Source organism: Pan troglodytes, chromosome 3 (assembly GCF_028858775.2).
Source record: "Pan troglodytes isolate AG18354 chromosome 3, NHGRI_mPanTro3-v2.0_pri, whole genome shotgun sequence".
Taxonomy (NCBI): domain Eukaryota; kingdom Metazoa; phylum Chordata; class Mammalia; order Primates; family Hominidae; genus Pan; species Pan troglodytes.
In genome coordinates this window covers 134,007,686-134,033,646 of record NC_072401.2, presented here as the reverse complement: position 1 = coordinate 134,033,646, position 25,961 = coordinate 134,007,686, and the positions used below count along the sequence as shown (strand labels likewise).

General features: G+C 33.9%; 1 long non-coding RNA gene across 2 annotated transcripts; it reads right to left on the bottom strand.

The window, feature by feature from the left end:
* Window positions 1-17,862: 17,862 nt before the first annotated feature.
* On the bottom strand, window positions 17,863-24,114 carry LOC107974111 (uncharacterized). Of its 2 annotated transcripts, none has more exons than XR_008547618.1 (3): window positions 22,284-24,114; window positions 20,324-20,445; window positions 17,863-18,063 (listed from the first exon to the last, which is right to left on the bottom strand). It is a non-coding gene; the product is annotated as an uncharacterized LOC107974111 (long non-coding RNA). The 2 variants fall into 2 exon arrangements; XR_001716657.1 differs by having other exon boundaries at window positions 20,324-20,378; window positions 23,874-24,114.
* Window positions 24,115-25,961: the final 1,847 nt, after the last annotated feature.

The window sequence follows — 25,961 nt, the reverse complement described above, 5'->3', positions numbered from 1 at the left end:
TAAAATGTAGACAAAATTACTAAGTTTAGTAAGTTAACTTTACTTTTTCTTTCCAATTTGCAGTGTGGTGGTGAACGCTTCAAAACAAAATTGTAAACACGTCATTTATCTACTTTTGTTTTCAAATTTTGATGCAGTATCATTTTTTACATTTTTATTATCACATTTAAACAGTGATATAATATTTTAGACTTATAACAGAATAAAATTTATTTTTTATATATCTATAGCTAGGTACAATCTTGCTGAAAGTGTTCTAATTGTATTAAATAAAACAAAATTACAATGAAAACATCAACATATATTTATTATTTCTGAAAATATTATAAACGAACTTCACTTTATAAAATTGTAAAGTGAATTATAATCTTTTAAAAAACTGAGGTTTTCTGTGTCATTTTCTAGTCAAATTCTTCTGTCCTCTATACTCCAGAGATAACCATTTTCAAAATTGTTGTGGTTATTATTCCTGTAAATTTACTTTTAGTTTTCCACAAATTTCTATCCCTAAGCAATATTTTGCTTAGTTTCACATTTTGTCTATTGATTTTGCTGTAAAGAATCATTTATAACTTATTTTTTCCCAATATTGAGTTCCTAAGTTTTGTCCATAGCAGCATATGGACACTGCCGTTGATTTCCTTACATTAATGTAGAACACTGCCTGAATATTTATCTATTTTATAGTTGATAGATATTTGCAATGTTTTTACTTGCTTGCATTATACAAAGTGTCTATGTGTATACTTGTTTCTTTCCCTCACTGCATGTGTACAAAATGTCGGAGTCATAGGATATGTATATCTTCAGTTTCTCAAGGTAGTTGAACAGATTTAAGTACCTGTTAGCAGTTCCTTTGTTTCACATCCTAGCCAACACTTGTTTTCACATTTTTAGTTGCTGTTGATGTAATCATTTCAATTTTTCGCTAAGATTGCTAATAAGAATTAGGTTATTTGTCTTCTAATCTTTTAATCTATTTCTACTAGATTATTTGCCTTTTTCTATTTAATTTTTATGTATTTCAGATATTAAAACTTAAGTAAATTACAGACAATGCAAGGTTTTTTTCCCCAGCTTTTGCCCTTTCCCCCTCTGTGTTTCTAAATATAATAAACATTATTTAGAAGAATGGTTCTACGATAACATATCTTGGATTACCTGTTAACGAGCTGTTTGGAACAGGAGGGCCTTGACTGCAGCTCAGCGGGAGATTCTGTGCTTCGCTTAGCACCAGTGTGCAGGCTTCCACCACTGGCTATAACTGTCTACAGACACAGTTACTTTAGCAACTGGTTTTAACAATTGATTTGGTAAACTATGAACACCTAAGCTCAGATTGCCTAGTGCTCAAGCAGTCTTTTTGATATCAGGCCACTCTCACAGTCACTCATAAAAAGTGAAAGCCATGGAGATGGGGCTCATGAAGAGATGCTGGTGAGTCCACTCTACTATAGCAGGGTTCTTCTACGTTCATTCGCTCCTACCCAATATCATATCTGTGCAGCATGTCTAGAAATCAGGAAATTTAGAGACATTAGCAGTATTCATTACATATGCAACATCCTTTTTCCCCACTGGTGTTCACTCTCTTCTCATAATTGAGGTTTTTATATATTCTTGACTCTATTTTAGCCTTCCTCGTTTTCTTTTCCTCGTGTGATGTGCCTACCTATACAAATACTACACTCTCTTGAATTTTAGAGTTACAATATGATTTTATATGACAAGTTACTTTTTCTTTTAATGTTCTTTATTTAATTTTTTAAATTTCATACACTCTTTTAGACAAATTGCTATTCTTCAGTTTTGTTGGCTTTAGAGTTTAGAAACAGGTAACAGGATTTAAAATTTTTAATATAAATCAATGGTAGGTGAAGGGAAGTTACTCAATAGGGTCCTCCCGGGTTCAAAGAGCCTGTTATAGCCGCATTCCCAGGGAAGAGGCCTAAATAGCCAATGTAGGATGATGCAAGTTTGGAACTTCATTTACTGGAAAAAGAAATACTGATAGCTGCTGAAATACTGTCTCCTTGTACTGTAATGAATCATAAGATGATTTGACTATAATAATCAGAATATAATAGACTTGAACAATTCTCACGAGGCTACATATGTTATCTAATCTGTACAGCATGATTTAGAGAAGTTTATAGAAGTTTACCATTTTCTGCCTGCAATTTTCTTTCTTCCAACATCTTCAATTTTGTCAATTTAAAAGTAACAAAATATCCAGAAATGTATATGGTTGTATTTCAAGGAGTAATGATGTGTGAAAAATGGCACATTTCTCTTTATGTAATTATGCAAAACCTTGATAATATTTAAAATATTTTCACCAGTGTTTTTTAGGTGTATTATTTATACTAAGAAGTAATTATTAACATTAATATTATAGTTAATTGTGGTAGTAAGTGAATTTGAGTACTAATTTACATGAACAAAACTTATATACAAATATTTATTAGTTTTTTAATAAACCCAGTTCTGTAGAAACATCATTTTTACTAATTTAACATTATAACATATTGTACAATAATGTTGTTTTCTAATTTCCCTCAACATTAGTTATCACCTCTATATTTTCAGTTAAGTCTCCTAGAACATAAGCAGCTGAAACAGAAAGCTTTTGTTGAAATGTAATTTAATATTTGAGCACAGTGTTTTAAAGGTGTGTGTATTTTTTTAAATGGAGTTGTTTGATATTAACATTGCAATTCTATTGATTGGAAATAGCATTAAAAATTTACCTGTAATAGTCTGTTTAGTTAAGTAAGATACAAAGAGTATTAGAAAGTGATAGCTTAGATATGTAGAAAAACATACAGGTTGAATAATTGATGAAAAATGAAGGTAAAATGTATTTTCAGTGAAATATAATTAAAATTTTAAAACATATTTTATATCTTCGGAATTAAATATTGTTAAAATATTTATCAATAATAAAAATTAGAAAATCATGTCTTAATTCCCATACATTTCACAAAGAGCAATCACTGATTTTATTTGAAATATTTTTAATGGAATAAGCTTAACATAATGAGAGAGTGCATGGGTACATGCAAGGAAAAGTGCTTCAGTAAGCTACATTTAAGTGAGAAAGGACTTTTGATATTAAGAATGAAATAGAATTATTTTCCAGTTTTATATTTTTGAGCTAGTTTGTACTATCAGTTTGAAAAGTGTGTTTGGAAAATGTCTCCAATGTAAGCTTTTATTTCATAACCTTCTCTATTTAGAATAAGACTGTGTTCACAAATATTTGTAGATATTGAGAATTAAAGAAGTAAATGTGTCTATAGGCAATAAGAATTACACTTTTCTAATTTTTTATTGAACCTGAATGAAGTTTCCATTGACCACATTATGTTCTTTACATTTGTCTCCCCAGTGGACTCTACTTTACCTTTAGACCTTAGGGGAAATATATAGATTAGATATAGGTATATAGATGTAGATATACACACACACATACACATATCCCACTGCCTATTATCATATCTTTAATATACTATTTATTTGTTTTCAAGTAATAGTGCACTAGCATTTGTTTTCTATGTCATAGTTTATTATTATTTTAGAGTATATTCTTTCTACACAGTTAATTGAAAGACAGCCTCAAGCAAGTCCTTCAGGAGGTATTCCAGAAGAAGACATTGTTGTACAAGTTAGCTTCTAGTATGTTATTGTTCCTGACCATCTTCTAGTGGGACAAGATGTAGAGATAGAAGACAGTCATATTGATGATCTGACTCTGTATAGGCCTAGGCTAATGTGTGTGTGTGTCTTCATTTTTAATAAAATAACATTTAACAAATAAAGAAAAAAATAAAAAATTTTAAAATAGAAAAGGGTTTATAGAATAAAGATATAATAAAATAATACATTTTTGTATAGATGTACAATATGTGTTTTAAGCTGTGTTATTATAAAAAGGCCAAATTTAAAAAGTCTATGAAGTAAAAAAGTTACAATATAAGATTAATTTGTTATTAAGAAAGAACAATATTTTGTTATAAATTTGGTGCAGCCTAAGTATACAGTGTTTATAAAGTCTACAGTAGTGTGGAGTAATGTCCTAGGTCTTCACATGCACTCACCACTCACTCACTCACTCACTCACCCAGAGCTACTTCCAATTTTGCAAGCTCCATTCATGGTAAGTGCCCTATACAAGTGTACAATTTTTTAAATATTTTATGCTGTGTTTTTACTGTACCTTTTCTATGTTTAGATATGCTTAGATACAGAAATTCTTACCATTGTGTTAAAATTGCCTACAGTATCCAGTACAGTAACGTGCTGTACAAGTTTGTGGCCTAGAGCAACAGGCCATACTATATAGCCTAAGTTTGTAGTAGGCTGTATCATCTTGATTTCTGTCAGTACACTCTATGATGTTTACACAACAAAAAAAATTACCTAATATTCCACTTCTCAGAACATATTCCCATCATTAAGCAATGCATGACTGTATATGTAAATGCTTTTGACTAACGTGACCTAATTGGCATATATAGAATATCACACATGCTCAATGAAAGCAAGAATAAACATTCATTTAAAAGGTACATGTTTCTTTTCTCAGAATAGAGTTGTGAGTAATAAGAAAGAGTCTCAATAAATTTAAGAAAGTTAATATTATATTAAATATATTATTCATCAAAATGGAATTAAATTAGAAAGGAATAACACAAAGGTATCTAGGAAATTTCCAAATATACACAAAATAATCAACATATTCCTAAACAATTTATGTCAAGATAAATTAAAACCTTTGAACTCATATTAAAAATTTGAAAGGAGGAATTAAAATACAAGTTATAATATATTGGAAACTAGTTATAAAATGACAACATATCAAAATTTGTGGGAGTCAGCTAAAGCAGTGCTAAGAGGAAAATTTCTAGCTTTACCTGCTTCTAATTTTTAAAAAGTAGAGCTTTAAAACTTAGTAACTCAAATTGCTCCATTAGGAAGCTATAGAAGAAGAGAAAATTAAATCTGTTAGTGAAATAATAACAATAATAATAATAATAAAATAGAAGTCAAAGAATAGAGAAAACCAACAGAGTCAAAGGTCATTTTCTAAAAAAGATTCCTAAAATTGATATGAATAGCAATATTGATCAAGAAAACAATTGCAAATACTCAATAATGAAAAGGAAACATAGATTCCATAATGTAGGAAAAAATGGACCATTGACTTCAAAGGTGAAACTTTCTAAATTAGTCAAAAAGGAATAAAATATTAGAATACTTTTATATCTGTTAAAAATTGAATTTATTATTGAAACTTTTTACCCCGTGCAAAAAAGAAGAAAGAAATTTCTGACCCATACGACTTCACAGTTGGATTCTATCAAACATTTGAAAGAGGAAATAATACTATGTCACACCAACCCTTACATAAAATAAAAGAAGTAGGAATATTTCCAAACACATTCTGTGACATGAGCAAAACCCTGATACCAACACTTAATAAGGATAATTCAGGAACAATTTTACACAAATGTGCTCCATGATTAGAAGGAAACAGAGCATTAGCAAAGCAATCCAGATGAAAACAAATACATCATGGTAATGCACATTTATTCCAAGAACACAGGGTTAGTTTTATTTTTGAAAATTAATCAATATAATTCAGCATTTAAAACAAATGTGGTGGCTAAAAGAATGCATCTCTCCGATCTCCAACTACAGAATGTATAACTGATCAAAGACTCCAAGTGCAGTGCTTTTATATTGATTGCTGCACTTGCATCAGGGCCATGCTTTCCACAAGCTGCTCTCTCCATGCAGCAGGGCTATTCATGGAAGCCCCTTCTTGGGGAATGGAGTTCTCGTAGGACATGGTCTGAATGTTATGGACTACCCTATGGCCTTGTGGAACTGTTCTTATAGCTGCATTATAATGTAAGAATGTTCTGCCCAAAGTATCTTCCTTTCATCCCTCCCACTTTTCTTCACTCAGAGTTGAATCTGTAACATAATTTGATGGCCCTCCTAGACTCCCCTGGCTACCTCTTTATATTTTTTCTTATTTTTTTTGAGACAGAGTTTCACCCTTGTCACCCAGGCTGGAGTACAATGACATGATCTCGACTCACTGAAACCTCCTCCTCCCGAGTTCAAGTGATTCCCCTGCCTCAGCCTCCCGAGTAGCTGGGATTACAGGTGTGCACCACCATGCCCGGAAAATTTTTGTATTTTCAGTAGAGATGGGGTTTCACCATATTGGCCAGGCTGGTCTTGAACTACTGACCTCAGGTGATCCACTTGCTTTGGCCTCCCAAAGTGCTAGGATTACAGGTGTGAGCCACCATGCCTGGCCATAAAGTAATTTTTTCTACATGTATTCCACCTTAGCATTTGCTTATTGAAAGATGCCAACCAAAACAAGTGGTACTAGAAGTGGTCTGAGAAAAGAAGTGGCAAGATGAAGGTTTGGTATAGGCTGATTCACTAGCTGACGAGGGCAGAGGACATCATCCTGGTGGGTAGGTGGGGCAGAATGTTATGGCCATCTTCACACAGGTGATAGTTCACTTGGTAAGAACTTTACCAACCACAAGCAGGGAAAATGCTCTGGTGTTGAGAAAAACATGATGATACAAGTATTTGGAAAGTATGGTGGGTACAATGGCTACAATGCCAGTAGAGTTGGCTGGTTATTTTCAAGTTGTTACTGATATACAGATTTATGAAAAGTCAACGACTGTTATCAAGGGGAAACTCGAAAGGCCTCTGTGATAACTTACAAAAAACCTTTCGTCTCTTGAAGTAGAAGGCAGTTACAGCTGAACATCAGTGAGCTGACAAGCTAATTGTTAGTGTTACAGAGCTCCATAAGTGGTGAATTGCTCAGACAAGATAAGTCAGGCCCTAGTTGGAAACACTTGAGAACCTGAAACATGGAAGAGGGACATCTATATAGATGCTAGTGAGGATATTGCCCTGTAATGACAACAGAAAAGACAGATCTCCCCAATGGGCAGAACTGCAATAAGTGAGCCTGGTTATCTACTTGGTGAGTAAGAAGTGACCCGAGGTAATCATACATTTAGATGCCTGGGCATTACACAAGACTTGGCTGTGTGTTCATGGACTTGGAAACAAAACAAAACAAAACTGGATGATTAGAGACAAGGAATTCAGGAATAGAGTCATGGGAATGGACATATGGAAGGATGTATGAAGTGTGAAGATTTTTGTATTACGCTTGAAAAATTGAGAACTCATGACTAAATAATGAATTAATTTCAAGTGTATTAATTCATTATTTGGTTATAAGTTCTCAACTTTTTAAGAACAAATCAAATGGTAGAGGCATCGACTAATGAAGTAAACAGGTGGCTCCCTTCCTTCCCCCATTTTCTCTAAAGACATTTTCCCTAAAACAATTCTTGCACATTTAATCCTATCTTGGTCTGCTTCTCTAAGGACTTAGGCCAATAGAGTAGGCAGAAAAATGTCCACCCTTCCACCCAAGGTATCTACTGCTTAATGTTTGGAACCTGTGACTGTTATGTTACATGAAAACAGGTTTTTTGCTGATGTGATTTAGTTAAGCATCTTGAGATAGGGAGATTATCCTGAATTTTTAAGGTGGGTTCTACACGCAATCTCAGGTACCTCTATAAGAGGAAGACAAAGGGAGACTTAAACACAGACTGAAGAGAAGGCACTGTGACCACAGAGACAGTGATTGCAGTGATGCCACTACATGGCAGGAACGCTCATAGTTATCAAAGCTGGAAGAGGCAGTGAACTTATTCTTGCTTAGAACATCTAGAGGAGTAGAGCCCAGAGAACACTTTGAATTTGGTCTACTGATACTGATTTCATACTTATGGCCCCCAGAACTGTGACAAAATAAAGTTTTGTTGGTTTGAGCCACTAAATTTGTGATAGTTTGATACAGAAGTCATAGGAAGTTAATACAGCCAACAGAAAAAATAAATAAGTTAAAGAAAATCACAGCACATCCCAATTCAGGCAAAAAAAAGAAAACAAACATGAAAAACATCAGCATATAGTCATGATAAAATAAAAAGCTCACAAATACGAGGGAATAAAATGAATTTCTAAATTACATTAAAGACACCAGTAGATAACGTTGAACTTTACAGTTAAATATTGTATGCCTTCTAACAAACATCAGGGAGAATACAGGGGTGTTCACTTGTAGCATTTCTATTAAGCATTGTATTAAGAATCCCAGCCACTGCAATAAAATTATGAAAAATCAAATAGAAGCATAAAAATTAGAAAAGAATACATGAAATGGTCTTTATTCAGAGATCTAATTTTATACATACAAAAATGCAAATAAATCTACTTATGTAATGTTAAAACTAATGAAGGACTTTAACCAACTTGCAGGGAATAAGGTCAATGTAAATATCAAATTATCATCCTATATGCTTGCAATAAACAAGTAGGGAGTTTTTGAAAACTAACAATACTGAAAAAGAAAGAATGAAAGCCACTGCCCTAAGATCAACTCACTTCCAATCAGTTTGCGAGCTTGGAAGAAAAGTTATGAAACACTTCTGGGTAAGGGCAGGTGATCTTGTCTAATTTCCTCGTAAATATGATGATCAATGCATGCTAACAAGGAGACTAATATTTGTTAGAAGCATGGTCCATATTTATGGTATCTTCTTGTAAGGATGCTCTTGGCCAAGGATTGTTTATTGAAAATAAGCCCAAAAATTGGATTTATGAGATGAAAGTCTCCAGAAATGCCATGTGTATTTGTTTCCTATTATTATGGTAACAAATTACCATAAACTCAGTTGCTTAAAATAACACAAATTTATTACTTTACAAGTCTGGAATGGGTCTCACTAGAATAAAATCAAGGTGTTATCAGGCTGTATTACTTTTTGAGGCTCTAGCACAGTATCTGTTTCCTGCTTGTTAGTTTCCTTGCAGAAGTTAGTTTTTGCAGGTATAGAACTGAGGTCTCATCTTACAGTGGGTTGTAAAATTAAGGTTGTTTTTAGCTTCTAAAACCTGCTTCATTTCTGGGCTGGTGTCTCCCTTCTTTCATTTGTAAAGCCAGCAATTGAATACAGTCTTTCTTGTTTTGCACCTCTCTGACCCACTCTTTTGCCACATAAATTATATTTGGTCCACAATGGTAAATCAGGATCATCTCCCCTTCTCGAGGTTCTTAACCTTAATCACATCTGAAAAGCCTCTTTTCCTGTGTAAGGAATCTATGTTCATAGGTTCTGGGGATTAAGACAGAAACATCATTGAGGGAGAGGCATATAATTCTGCCTAACATATTGGTTTATACAATGAAGCTATTTAATTAAATAAATTGTACCCTTTGTATGAAGCATCAATTTGCATACCTCACTTACAGACCTTTTTGTCTTCAGACCGGAAAGCACATGACTGATTCAGATAAGAAAAACTCTGGAGCCAGCATTTGTTTCCCAAATCTTGCCTACCTTTGTACATGCCTCTTAACTGTTTGTCTTTGAAATTATTATAAAGCTTTGTCTTGGATAAGACCTCTAATTTGTCAGAGTCTGATTTCTCAATTTCATTATTTTTGTTAGTTGAGATCCCAGAGAGCAGAATTGCCTTTGAGACCCACCTATCACAATGACTAATATGTGTTTTGGTCAGAAAAAGAAGAGCATGAAAAAATATAAGAATTGGAAGCCAGATTGAGTGCCTACACATCCTTGGGAAAAAGTGACAAAATCTTAAATAAATTGTGAGAGACAACTCTTGCAAATTGAATTTGGAGGAAATAGCCTACAAGATGTAGTATATATAAGTATTCATTTTTTGCATATGATTGTAATGTTTTTATATGTTCATATTTAAAAATCCAAGAAACACATGATACTAAAAATGATCAAAAATTTTAAAAATTATATCAAATCCCATCATTCTGTAATCATACTTTTATTTAACACATTTGCAGAGGTAGAAAGGTAGGTAAGTGGTAGGTAGAAAGAAATTACCTAGAACAAAGCTGGATAAAACTATGCATCTTTTTAAAAGCATACTTTTAATGTAATAATATTATTATAATTGTTTCATGTAATAGGAAAAAAATAGATCAAACAAAAGGAATAACTAATCTTCAGAAGAATGTATCCCAGTTGTAAGAAATGTTTGTTCCTATAATATTCCTTAGGTATGTCTTGATACTCTATTGCAAGAATAAACATATTATTGCATAATTAATCAATGGATACAGTGACCACTACTATCAGTTTCAATTCAACATCTCTATTCCTGAGTTATTCTACTCTATTAAATAAGTTCATTGTTTGGTAATGAGTTCCCCATTTTTTAAGAACAAATCATGGGATAATATAGTCATTCCTTATTGATTGTTTTAGCGCATATGATATTTTTGAACAATAAGCTAAGGAAGAAAAAATTATCCTCTAACTAATAATTGCTAAATCTACTACTTTGAGCATCTTTTTTTCTCTCCTTTTTTATCTTTTCAGAAAAACACTTCCAAATTACGTTTCTTTCGAAGTTAACTTATTCATAAGATTTTATATGCAAATCTAATTAGTCATTTCCGCAACAATTCCTGTGACATTATAATTTAATTTTTTACTATGTCATCAGATTAAATTGACTTTAAATTTGGTATTTACATATGCATTTTAAAAGCTTATATGTTTCTGTAATCAGTACTCTTAAGTCTGATGTTTCATTAATGATTATTCTCTGCCACTTTTCTCAATTATATTATGTCCCAATAAAATAAAATCTTAATACGGCCACCTTTCATATCTAAACTTTGCACTATAGCAAATTTGGAGGAAATGAATAACTACATAAAACTATGGTTTCAAATTTTCAAATTAAAATGTAGAAAAAGATTACTTCATTGTATTTATTACAAGTAAATAACTACTACAGTAGCACCAACCACTTTGAAAAATAAGACCAGCTAAAAGGTTAACTTTGAGTATCAGATTTGGAGAGGAAGATATTTAACTTTTTATCATGACATGAAAAGTATTACATAGCGTACACTTTTATTTATAAATTTTATCTCAAATAGTTAATAGAGTAGATTTTTTAAAGTGTCAAATGTTTTCAGGTTTAAACATATAGAAGAACATGGTAAAACCTTGAAAAAAAGTGTTGCAAATATTTATTGATCTGGCAGTTAGAAATTGGAGACACATAGAAAAGAAATTTGTATCATTTATTGGAAAGAATAAAATGCCATCCAAAATGACTTAAGATTTTCATTAATAATTTAAATTGTTTTAAAAGTATTTTAATCTAGATAAAATGTTATTTCTCTCAGTAACATAGTGATTGAAAATTCTTTAGAATATATGTAAACTGTTGAAATAATTTTCAAATATTTTAAAGTTAACATCTACATTTTACATTGGAATTTTCAGGGTGTAAACATCCCTTATATTTTTCTACTTGCGTATGCCTATTACATAATTCTCATTTAAACTTTGTATTCTTTTGCTGAAAATAAAATGTGTGGATTTGATATTCTTTGATATGGAACAAAACAAATTTAAAGAAAACACTTTAACACAATTGTCTAAATGAAGAAGATACCACCAAAAATCTTAAGCCTTGATAAATTGTTTCTCTGGATATTAACATAATGATTGCAGAAATCTTGGTATTAAAATATTATATGCAAATATATTTTTATTATAAAATATTATTAAAATATTGAATGTATTATTTCTATTTTATATAAAAGTAACTCTGCTTCTTTTACTAAAGATTTAATAAGTGGGTCAGGCATGGTGGCTTACGTCTGTAATCCCAGCACTTTGGGAGGCTGAGGCAGATGGATCATGAGGTCAAGAGATGGAGACCATCCTGGCCAACATGGTGAAACCCTGTCTCTACTAAAAATACAAAAATTAGATGGGAGTGTTGGCACGTGCCTGTAGTCCCAGCTACTCAGGAGGCTGAGGCAGGAGAATTGCTTGAACCTGGGAGGTGGAGATTGCGGTGAGCCGAGTTTGCGCCACTGCACTTCAGTCTGGTGACAGAGCGAGACAATGTCTCAAAAAAAAAAAAAATCTGATAAGTGATTTGATAAAAAGATATATTTTTTTCTAACCCGTGATAATTTTCCAACAAGATCATAATCATTTGAAGCGTTCTTATTTGGGCCTTAGAAGTATAGCCAATTATATCTATTTAAAATATTATGTTCATTTTCTGGTGTGGCATGTAAGGAGCTTGGACGTCATCACTCTCATCCTCACAATAATTAAAACAGTGAGCAAACTGAAAATCAACAACTCATCTTAGATGCATTAGAGAGTTTAGGTCAGAGGGCTAACCACTTCCCTCCATGTTGACGAGACAGGCTAATAAAGGGAAAACTAGCTTACTGGATCATAAATTTAGGAGTAAAAAAGCCTATTGCTGAAGGTACTACTAGGGTAGACAAAATTAAACTGCATCTTAAAATAAAACTTAAAGCAGATTTCAGAGAGAGAAAAATTATAATGAATAAAGAGATATATTACGTAATAAGTGAATCAATTCTCTAAGAAGATACAATTCTTAATGTGTATGCCCCTGACCACAGAGCGTCAAAATACATGAGAAAAACAGAACTGTAAAGAGTAATAGATGAATCTGCAATTATCGTTGAAATCTTTAATATACCTCTATCATTAACTGATTATCTATCGGGAAAATCATCAGTAAGGACATAGTTGAGCTGAAGAGCACCATTAATCAACAGGATCTCATTGACATTTGTAGACCACGTCATCCAACAACAGCAAAATACACATTTTTCTCAATCTCTCATAGAACATTTACTGAAATACACCACATTATGGACCACAAAACATATGTTAACCAATATAAAAAGTAAGAATTATATCAAACATGATTTATACTACAAAGAAATTAAATTAGAGGAATGGATAATAGAAAAATAGCTGAAAAATTCCAAAATATTTAGAAATTGACTAACACACTTCTAAACAACATATGGGTCAAAGAAGGAGTCTTAAAATAAACTAAAACATATTTTAAACTAAGTAAAAATGATAATATAAATCATCAATATTTGTGCAATGCAGCAAAAGCAGTGCTTAGAGGAATATTTATAACATTGTAACATTGAATGTATATATTAGAGAAAAAATATTTAAAATAAATAATCTAAGTTTCCAACTTATAATGAATAAGGAGTTCACAAACGTTGCATATTCTTCTTGTTTTATTACTGTACTGAAATAATATAAAAATATAATATTAAACTAGAATACCATAACTATAACGTATTATATTAGAGCATTATAATATAATATTCCATTTTTTCCTTATATCCCCAGAAAGAGTATTGTTTTGTCCAGACCTTAATTTTGAGAATTCTGTAAAATTCTCTTTTTAATGTATCAGTTTATGTACCTCTTTTCCACAAATTTTATAACATTATTTCATGTTTTGGTTTGCTATAGACTGGTGATTTTAATTATATTTAATTATTTCAATGATAATTTTATTGCCTCTAAAAAAGTTTGCATATTTAAACTTGACTTTTATCTTATCCTCAGCTCCTTCTTAAAAAATCACAAAAAGTATTTCAGAAAGCATTTTGACTGTCATTTGTTAAATATTGTTAAAATTTTTGAAATTATTAGAAAACACATATTTTTCATAACTAAAGATAAGGTACCTACTTACATCTACATACCCCAATATTTCTAATTAAAATAATACAGAATAAGAAGAAAAACACTACATTAAAACTATACCATAAGCATCTATTGAAGACATACACCGAGAAGTGCAAAACAACTGTAATTTCTTAAAAATTAAAATACCAACTTTTCAATTAAAATTGGCATACAATCAAAAGATGTCACATAAGTTGGTATATTTCAAAATGCAATTAAAATTTCAAAATTAAATATTGTAAGTATTTGTGTACACTTAATTTGTTCACATCCTCCCATACTTTCTATTTGTTTGTTTTAATAAACTTAATCATTAGAGCAGTTTTAAGTTCACAGCAAAATTGTCGGGAAGTTACAGAGAATTCTCATGTACCCCCTGTCCCCACTATGTACAACCACCCCACTATCCATGTCCCACACAAGAGTGGAACATTTATTACAACTGACGAACCTACATTGTTACACCATTCTTACCCGAAGTCCATGGTTTACATTGGTGTTCACTTTTGGTACCGTGTATTCTATGGGTCTTGACAAGTGTATAATGGCATGCATTAACCATTGTGGTATCTACCCATGGGAATATTATAGCAGAATAATTTCACCACCCTAAAAATCTTCTGTGCTATGCCTATTCATCCCTCACACCTCCCAACCCCTAGCAACCACTAATCTTTTTGTTATCTCCATAGTTTTGCTTTCTTCAATAAGTAATTTAGTTGGAAATACATAGTATGTAGCCTTTTCAGATTTACGTCTTTCATTTCATTATATGCATTTAAGTTTCCTCCATGTCCTTTTATGGTTTGATAACTCGTTTCTTTTTAGTGCTGAATAATATTCCATTGCTTGGATGTACTGCAGTTTATGTATCCATTCACCTATTGAAGGACATTTTGGTTGATTTAAAATTTTGTCAGTTGTGAATAGGGCTGCTGTAAACATTTGTGTGAAGGTTTTTGTGATGTCATAATTTTCACCTCTTTTGGGTAAATACTAACAAGAGTGATTTTGGCATCATATGATATCCTATGCTTTTTGGAATATAAATCTCAACATCTCCATGTTTTGGGTGAGAAGCACAGGATAGCCAAAGACAGACTTGGGAGCTGCCTACAAACATGACACTAGTTCCTCAACACCTGCGGCAGTGGCTCTCCACCCTTGCAGAAAAGTATTAATAGCTGCACTTTGTCAGCCACATGACCCTACAAGGTTGGGGTCCCCAGCACAGCTCTGGCCTCCTGGAGCAGGAAAGGTCCAGCCACCATTCCTTAGCTGACTCTGCTGGGACAGATGGAGGTTGGGGTGCTGTTATCTGAGGATTTATGGGTGCTGTTTTTAAGGTCCGCTGCCCGCCCGAACTCTAACTACTGCCTCCGCAATTAGCTCAGGAGTTGAACATGTAACCCGGCTCAGGACTTTTCCCAGAATGCTGTAATCATGGCCTTTCCTCTGTCCCAAGTTGTAGGGGTCTGAGTCTGGAGGCTGGGACCCCAGGCCCTGTGCTTTAAGGGAGGAGGATGACTCATCAAAGAGGAAGAAAAGGAAAGGCAGTCATCTTCAATGTCATCTCCATACCAGCGCATCTTGTCCTTTGGATATATGTGCCAATAAAGACATCTTTTGTGCTTGAAAAAAATGAATTATTTTCTTGAATTCTAACTCAAAATCTATAAAAGGTAAAATTATTGGTGTTCTATGAAGTAATTTATTGATAATTTTCCATTGCTCCTGAAGAAGTAAATATATATATATTTCTGCTTCCATAATTCTTAATTTACATGAACATTATTAAAATTATGGTGTTATCTTCCAGAAACTTTGTATTTTTGTTTTTACTAAAACAGGAAATACTGTGAAGCAAAACCTATGTATTTTACTTTTTAACTAAGTTTACCAAAAGCATCTCTATTTTCACTTTCAATTGAATGGACTTCAAAAAGCTTTGCTTTTTTCCCAAAGATTAGGTAAAAAACTCAAATGCTAATTTAAGAGTTGAACCTCAGTGTCTTTCTGTTTGAAGCATCTGTTGATATAAAATTAACTATATATAAATTAACTTTAATTAACTGGTAAGTTCTGCTGTTAATTGAATTAAAACTGTAAAAGCTTGTGTCACGTTTCCTTCATGCATAAGGAAATTTGCAATTGAAAATTTTTAAAAGTAATTTAGAGTAACAGCTATTTGATCAATGAAAACTGAAGTTCAAAGAGTTCTATATAAATGCACTTTCTGCAGCTGCATCGATTAATGATCATCTTTGGAAACATTTAAATAGCTAAAACATCTACTTACTCTTCAAGTAGATGTGGATATTTCTTTGGAAATTTTTTGCTTTCTGATTGTCATGTGATCACTGATATCAAATGTCCTCCATGTTTGTTGCCATAAAAACTCAACAAATATTCTGGCATGGTGTATGCTCAACAATTTATTACTTTTTTTTCCTTTAAATATCAGCTTCATTTATTTACACTCATTCCCACTAAAAGAGTTATAAAAAGAAAAAGTCACACAATAAAATCAGTTATTGCAGATTTTCACTATTTGGTAAAACCAACCACAACAAAATATATGATCTGGAGTAGGATTCCACAGTCTCTATTTTTTTTAGATTTTCTTAGAGTCAACGTATAGGTTCCCACCTTTCCTACTGAATCCCAATTAATTGACTACCTTGAATCTCCACTTACTTACATTTCAGGCCATAGCACTGCCAAAGCATGGTTAGCTGGTACACCAGGTGACTGGCATAGGCTGCAGCATTATCCCACCACCATCAGATATCTAAAGAAGTTGTTGGATGCTCTACCTACTCCCCTTCATAGGCCTCAGCATACTAGCCTTGTAAGGGAAGTGTTAGTCACACTGACTTAGAAAAGGACAGACTGAATAAGAAAATTAACACTTTTCATATTAAAATGTCTTCAAGTGAAACTTCTATTCACTTCATATACATTTTACACATTACAAGACTCCGCAAAAATGAAAGATGCCAGAATTACAAACTGTAGGCCAACAAAATCATCCCTGGTTTGTTTTACTGCATGAAATTAATATTGATACTCCGCTGCATATTTTAAAATGTGCTACAAATTGTAAATGAGGCTGGATGTAAGTATACCAATTGTAAACCAGAACAATACTAGGCAAATCAGGTAATACAATCACCTTCGATGGGCGTGTGTATACGTGTGCTTTCCTCCAATTCAAGACTGTTCAAATTGCCTGTACCACACAGATTGGACAAGCCACTCACTCTAAGTCCTCTACAGCAGTGATTCTCTACTTAATGCAATTCTGCCCTGTAGGCAACAATTGTCAATATCCAGAGACTTGATTCTCAGCACTAGGGGATTTTTACTGGCATCAAGTGGGTAGAGACCAAGTTTGCTTCTAAATTTCATGCAATAAACAGGATAGTTCCCCAAAACAAAGTATAATCTTGTCCAATATGTCAATAGTGCTGAGACTGAGAAACTTCACTTCAAATAGATAACAACAGCCTTCTGTATCTAATTTTTCGATTCAAAACGGAACCTAAAATTTTTGAAATTTTGAACTTTCAGAAAATAAAATCACTTCCCCAAAACAATGTTCATTATAAAATATAGATATAAGAAAATCACAGGAATATTGAATAATATTTATATTATTGTTATTGTATTTCAACTCTAGTTTCCCACGCACCTAGGTCTCTCTTAGTGAGAATTGGTCCATCTAAAATTTCAAAAAATTTAAAAAATAAATTTGTTTAAAGCATTTGGACTTTGTAAGTATATAATGAAGATAAAGAAAATAGCCTAGGACAGATAGTAAGATGTTATAAATTTAAAATACCTTTCGAAGAACTCGCTTTTAAAAATCACCTCATTAATCCTCACACTATGCCTACAGGGTAGGCGATAATAATTATTGCATCTGTTTTACAGATGAGCAAACTTGGTCACACAGAGGTTAATTACTTACACAAGTTTAATTTGAGAGTCAGTTATAGGACTAGGAATGATATGCCAATCTTATAACTCCATATTACAAAACTATAGATTTTTACTCTATAACAGGTCTAGTCTAAATACTGTATTTTTTTCATTATTACATTAGTAATTAAACTTGACTGTGTATCCTAGAACTAATATGATACCCTAATTTAGTATTTTACTTACTGATCAATTAAATGTATTTTATTGAATGGGAATTAGATACAGAGTATTTTAGAAAGTGCTATTAGAATGATCCTTAGATTAATGATTAGAGGAAGGATCTTGCAGCTCAGGATGGAATTCTTCTCCAAATTCACCTTGCCTTCTTCCAAGGAAAAGTCTTCATATTCACCAAGGTAGTCCTACATGTAATTTTCATAGATTCAAATATCTGAAAAAGTTAATGGATGGAATTTATTTTCCTGTTTCTGCATAAGCATAGATATTTGATATATAGTTCTGATTTTTATAATATTTATTATTAATAAATTTCATCTCTTTATAAGTGGAAGTTTAAATAGGAAAATATTGTCTGTCCAATATTGAACACATGGAAGTAATCTATACTTAGGATAATATCTCACACTGAAGAAGTGTATAATACATGCTAATTATTATTGTTATGATTACTACTCCCTAGACCAGGAATCGGATGAAAATTTATTGAGTTAAATTCTGGCTACTAAATTTGCAGCCTCCTCCTGCCATTATCAAAGTGGAATAACTACCCAAGTTTATTTCCAGTTGCTTTTGACCCTGATGATCAGATTTTCATTAGCATATTCATAGGAATATTAAACTCATCTTGATCCTTTACTTCTAAAAATGTGTTTACAGAAAGTAAAATTTAAATTATCCAATTAAACTATAAAATCAAAATTAATCTAGTTTTTCATAGATTTATGATTTTAAAATAAAGTCAAATGAAGCAAAAGCAACTTTTACCACTTCTTTTATTTATTTATTTATTTATTTATTTATTTTTGAGACAGGTTCTAACTCTGCCACTCAGGCTGGAGAGTAGTGGAATGATCATCGCTCACTACAGGCTTGACCTCCCTTGTTCAAATGATCCTCCCACCTCAGCCTCCCAAGTATCTGGGACCAGAAGTGTGTGCCATCGTGTTTGGCTAATTTTTGTTTTTTAAATATTTTTGTATAGATTGGATCTCACTATATTGCCCAGGTTGGTCTCAAACTCCTGGCCTCAAGTGATCTGCCTACCTCTGCCTCCCAAAGATCTGGGATTACAGGTGTGAGCCTGTAATTACCACTTCTTTTAAATGATTGACTTAGACATACAGCTTAAGTCCTGTTACTATTTCTAAGTAAACCAATCTATCAAAGAAGGCAGAATAGTATATTGGTTACATTTTTAGGTCTTAGAGAAGACTAAAATAACCAACTAGGTATCATAGTAGCTTTTTGACCTTGAACAATATTTTAACCTATCCTTTTTTATCTGTAAAACAGGGATTATGACAACAATATTAATCACCTCACAGAGTTGTTGTGAGAATTAATCGAATCAATCTATTATAATAAACTTAAAATTATGCTTAGCATGAAGTAAACAATCAAGAAATATAAACTAATATAATTTTAGAAAAATGATATTTTCTAATACAAAATACCAGTTTAATTAGTTAAAGTGTCTTACTGTTTCTTCCCCTCCATTGGCATCTTTATGCCATGCAGAGCAGACTTGTTTAAAAGAAAATTAATATTATGGCTATATTGTTTTAGTTTGTTCAATATAATTAGGGAAGAATATTCAATAAAAGGAAGACTATAATAAGAAACTAGATAGGGTGTCAATAAATTATTCCAGGTGTGAAAAATAAGAAATTAAGATGAGATAATAAAATATTAGTAGCTTAAAAATAGCTTCCAGAGGCCAAGTTCCAGAATGCAAGTATTGCCTCTTTTGGTTTGATCCCTAAATGTGAAAGCAAATGCCTCCTTGGGACTCAATCTGGAGGGATAATTTCTTTCCTCTCAAATGTGTGAAGTTTTTTTGTGGTTGGAAAAAAACAATATGATAGAAGGTTTTGATAGCAAAGACAGCTTCCTGCTATTTTTATAGAACCATCACTTTTTCTGCTCATTGCTTTGCTAATATGTTTGCAATAACAAATCCCCCAAGAAGTCAGTGTTTGAAACAGCATTTTAATTTAGGCACTTCCCTTGCGAACTATTATGAATACATGTGGCTCACTCAGATTTAACTGTTTAATGAATTCCCCCAAAATGTTAAAGATGCAAACATAAAAAAATTTAAAAATAACTAAGTACATGTTCTGCTCCAGTTTGGATGTGAACATTTGCAAGAGATTGTGTTCACATTAAAAAACTAACAATCTAAGTATGTCATAAAATTATAGTTTCCTTTAAAATGATGACAGGTTTGAGGACTCAAAGAAACCTAGGTGGAATAAATTCCAGAAAATGAAAAGCTCTTCATATGAGCTTTCATGGGGGAACTTCTACCTATGGTGGAACTATGGGTAGAAGACACAAGGCCTCTGTGACAAAGGAAGATGAAAGCAGCTGAACTTTTCAGAAAAATTCAATATCTGTTCTTGGGCTGGTGTGACAGATTAAAATTCCAAAGAGCCTCAGGCACAAAGTGAATCCAAAGCTCCACTTACCTGCCTCATGTTTTCATAGGCGTTTATTAAATGTTCAGTGGTAATACACCAAAAGCTGAGAATGGAGGAGAGTTGAGGTGGTCACTCTGTGTTGAAGAGACTCCATCCATCAAGTGTGTAAACTAAAAATAAAATCCGAGTCACCTCCCTCCCACTGACTGAATGGACCATCTCGTGGGCAATGGAACCCCAGTAAAACCTTAAAACTGAGTTCTTGGCTATGACAGGATGGGAGGTCAGATACACCTCATTATACACACCCCCCCTCACCTTTATGGTTTAGATACAATTGATCAGCACTACTGTTAAAAAAGAGATCATAAGACTCACAGAACAGACTCTTTGTGGCAACACCAAATTATAAACAGGACCTAAGTCCATGCCAGGCAAGGGTTAAGTCCTGCACCCCTCCACTTAAAGAATGACTATGTTCTACCATCATGTTTTTCTTTTTCTCTAGCAGCTAAACAAGCACTGGCCTGGAGATAAGCAATATTAAAACAATTACATCCAGCTCACAGACACTAACCGAATCCCTGTTCTACTGGCCATAACTACAGCTTTCATTGGACAAGACACTGATTTCAGTTACTTTCTTCTGATAAAAAGACCACCACCGACCATGGCTCTGGCCTGTTTAGAGAGACTGTGCACTTGTGGGCCTTTGTGTCCTGAAAATACCTTTTGATGTATATGTCCTGAATGTAATACATTTAAATGTTAAGTCTCCACCCCAAAGTGAATATGGGTCATACATTACATGCTTGTTTGTTCAATACACAAGCATCATGACCACCTTCATGAATACTCCTAGACCTTCCTGTGACCTGTTGAATATTTATGTTTGGCCAATCTGTTTAGCATAAAGCTCCTACCCCAACACCTCCTCCTTCAAAGTGCCTGTCTCTGGTCTCTGCTGGAGGCTGTGCTTCTCCACCTGTGAGATAGCCAACTTGCAGGATATAACCCTTTATAAGAAATAAAGTCTCCTCTTCTTTTCCAAATTGATAAATTGTGGGGCTTTACTTTGTTTAAGTTAACAAGTGCAATGTACCTATTAGAATGCATCTGGACAGAGCAGGAGAGCTGAGAAAAATCAAGAAGAGAAACTCTAGGTTGTCAGGGAAAAAAATTATTGAGGGTGAGGCAAAAGTGCTGAAAGAAGGCATTCTAGGAGTTCACAGGCCCCTCTTCTCCCACATTCAAGGGATCTGAAGAGATTTCAAACAGGTGGATTTTCAAACATTAATGAGGCTACGCTGTGACTCCAAAGCCTGGCAAATATTCTGAGGTGTAGGAAGAAATCTCCTACCATTCTGCAGACAGATAGTTTGGCTAAGTTCAAGCAGATAGCATCAGTGCTCAGCTTCCCAGGCTGGTAAAGGGAACGTTTTGATTTTACCATCGAAATGTCCAAAGCCAAAGAAAAGACCCCTGTTTTTGTTTAGGATGTAACAACCTGCAAAGAATTTTGCTCTCAACCTAATAATGTATAAAGCAAAACCAGATAAAATATACAACTATACATTTGCTCGATTCCCTACATTAGAGAACTAGAATTGTAAGGCAATTGTCATGGAGCTGGAGTTATACTGTTATCGTGAAAGAAGTTCAATTATCCTAAGAAAGGTCCTCAACTGTTTCCTTCCTTCCTTCCTTCCTTCTTCCTCCCTTCCCTTCCCTTCCCTCCCCCTCCCCTCCCGTCCCCTCCCCCTCCCCTTCCCTCCCCTCCCCCTTCCCTTCCCTCCCCTCCCCCTCCCCTTCCCTCCCCTTCCCCTCCACTTCCCTTCCCTTCCCTTCCCTTCCCTTCCCCTCCCCTCCCGTCCCCTCCCCCTCCCCTTCCCTCCCCTTCCCCTTCCCTTCCCTCCCCTCCCCCTCCCCTTCCCTCCCCTTCCCCTCCCCTTCCCTTCCCTTCCCCTCCCCTTCCCTTCCCTTTCTCTTTCTCTTTCTTTCTTCTTACTTGGTCCTTTTATTCTTTGCATCAAAAATTGTTCCTACTTGCAGATACAGAACCTCATGCTTGGAGAACTGTATCTACAAAAGCAAGCATGATAAATAGCAATCCCAAATTAGTGGTTCCAGACATGCAGTGCTGACACCTAGGGCTCAGGGTAGAAAAGTAAAGGGGCACTGAGTCACATGACGGCTCTCAGACGTGTTTCAGTTACTGTTAGGTTAGGAGGACAGATAGGGCTGTTTAAAGGTCTCAAAGGTCAAAAGTCCTTGTGACAAACGAAGAACTCCTGACTGGACTGACACATCCGACTGAGGGTGGGAGCTTCTGAGTGGCAGCTGGCCCTCCTCTTATTTCAGTGACCAGTCGTAGCACCTCCTGCTGGCATCCCACGTTATTGCCTATGGCCTGGGCGAGCACATCTTTGCCACCGCCTTTGGGGTCTTTGAAGCCTGACACTTGTTGCATCCCCTCACTGGTTTTTAAGGTCCAGTTGGCTGCATTTCGGGGTAATTGACACAAGCATGTGATCTCTTCAGGCTCATTGTCCCCTTGAAGAGCATGGTAAACTTTTGAGGGAAATCAGTCTGGAAAAGCAAGCTTCAAGGTTCCATTCATGTCTTTGGCTGAAGCACCGCTCTCCATCTCCATGATGAGGAGGGACTGGTTGGGATTGCTGCCAATGAGCTGCTTTGCTTCTCTATCCCTCTTGTTTTGGAAGTATGCTTTGCTAGCCCCATCCAGGTCATTCATGATTTCCTTCAGGAATTTGAGTCTCTCGTAATTCCTCCTTCCTGACACTGAGCGATAACTTCGACTTTTTACCATGTGATTTTCAGCATTTGCACCAAGCCTACATTTATTTTTTATTATTTTCCCTGTTAACGCTGAGCTTTGCCCCTCTTCTGCCATCGACCCTGTGCTACCATCTTTTTGTTCTGCTCATTATATGTGAAAGTTTTCTCAAAATACAAACCGTATTTGAGCTTCAAGTCATAAGAGTGGTATTTTAAGAATATGCCTGTGAATGGTAGGTCAGTTGGGGAGGGAAAAGGAACAAAGATATAAAATTGGGTTTGTTCCAGGACCCAGAACTGTGCTCTAGAGAAAAAGAGGATATAAATATTTTTGAGCAAACTTTTTCAAAAAACTAGCACAGATATCCACTGTTATTTCATTTATAATATAGATTATAGACATTAGAGCAGTTGATAGAATGATTTGATACATATTTTCCATATTCTGTAAATGAATGTTCTATTTTTACATAGCAGAATATTTTAAATTTTAATTTCAACCATCATATACAACTCAATATTTGAAAATGATCTTTTAAGATCTGAGAAACACACATTTTTATTGTTTAATATCATATTTCTAAGTTATGTATGTTATGAAAGCATAGTTTTTGAAGTTACATAAGCTTTTAATTTTTAGTACCTATTTAGCATAAAGAGAAAGACTAATGAACTCCATAGAGCACTTTTGTGTTCAGACTATTTCACGCATACTGTCATTTGATAAAGATGAAGGACATCTGCATGTGTTACTCATTGTGTATCATAATATCTTAAAACCAAGCATGGTAAAACGAACTTTTATTATCTCACGCGTTTCAGAAGTCCAGTGATCCAGAAGTGGCTCAGCTCTGTGGTTCTGGCTTAGGGTCTCTCAACAACAGTCAAGCTTTCAGCTGGGGTTGCAGTTATTTGAAGACTTCACTAGGGCTGGACAAGCAACTTCCAAGATGGTTCACTCTCATGGCTTTTGGGAGAACAGGAGGCCTCAGTTTTTCACTGGCTGTTGGCAAGAGACCTTATTTCCTTGCCACACTGTTCTCTCCACAGGTTGCCTGAACGTGTTTATGACATCGTGGTTGGCATTCTCCACAGCCAGTGATCCAAGAAAGCAAGCAGAGAGAGACCAATGCCTTTCATGGCCTAGCCATAGAAATGACCTGTAAATATTTCTACCATAATCTATTGGTCACACAGATCAAACCTGATACAGAATGGGAGCAAACTACCAGGGTATACACAACAAGAGGCAGTTATCATTGGGAACCATCTTGGACTCTGGCTACACCCTCATAATGCAGCAAATACCATACAAAAGCAATTTTACCTCATTATTCACATGATTCTATTCTCTCAAATATCAAGAAGATAGCCCTGCTTCTTTTCTACAAAATATTTAGATGTTTTTAATTGATGTTTTGACAATTAATTATGTTCTATTATTTTTGTGCACTGTATAATAATTTTATTATAACAAAACTGTTATTATAACAATAGCATTTTACTATTGTATACTGTATAATAATACAGAATCTCATAACTGCCTTTATATTCTGTATACTGTTTATTCCAATGTGACAATATAGTGCCTTGATAATGTATTTGCCTAAAAAACTGTTGATTATGTTTATGCTACCATAAAAGAATTGTATCTGAACTAACATTTTCCAGATTTAAAATAATTGCATATATTTACTAATACATATAATGAATGTATTTCAACATTTTCTTTTACAACCCATGAAAAAACTAAGTTTTCAGTCTAAGAAAACTCCTACAGTGCTAATCCACATTAATTGATATTAATGTATCCATCAATAATGTCAATAATTAAATTGTGTCAAATTTCAAAATTCTAAAATATTTTTAATATTTACAATAACTAAAACTAATAAAATGAGGCCAACTGCAGTGGCTAATGCCTGTAATCTCAGCACTTTGGGAAGCCAAGTTGGAAGGATAGCTTCAGGCCACGAGTTTGAGACCAGCCTGAGCAATGTGGCAAGACTCTTTCCACCAAAGGAAAAAAACAGAAAAATAGCTGGGCATGATGGCACACACCGACTGTTCTAGTTACTTGGAAGGCTGAGGCAGAAGGATACCTTGAGCCCAGGAGTTTGAGGGTTCCAGTTAGCTGTGATCACACCACTGTACTCCAGCCTAGGTGACAGAGCCAAACTCTGACTCTATAAATAAATAAATAAATAATAAATTAATTACTTATAAAATGAAACAATGTGTTAAATAATAATGGCACCATTTCTTGACAAGAACGAATAACAAATGTCAATGTAATTAAGTTTATGAGATTTTTACTTAATTACATAACTTAACAAAAAGATCTTAAAGGACACTAAACAAAATTTTTGTGAAGTCAGATTAAATTTCTACATTTGAAAACAAATATTCTGTAACACATGATAAATAATTGCTTGTATACTATTTGAAGTCCTCCAAATTGACCCAAGACAATAGTAACATTTAAAAACATTTTACCAGGAAAAAAACTTTATAAAGTTTTTATGTAGAAGTTTTTTGAAGTTCCTACTAAGTTAAAGAAGAGCTTCTTATTCTCAGGTTTGTCTTACTGATACAACAAGTATTGCTCATTTGTGAAATTGTGTTGACAACTGATTCATAATCAATTTTAAATGCACAGCAAATAGTAAGCTTGAAAAGATAATTTGTGACTTCATAAGTTGAGGGACTATCTGAAGAGTTTGCAACTCATGGTCTTTTTGATTTTTAATCACTGAAGTAGCAAAACAGATACCAAAGATTCTTGGTGTCTTTGAATATGTTGAATTATCGACAAAGATTTGCTCCCCATTCCAAGCACGGCTTGGATATCCAACCAGTCATTCACATATGTGAAAAGCCAGATATT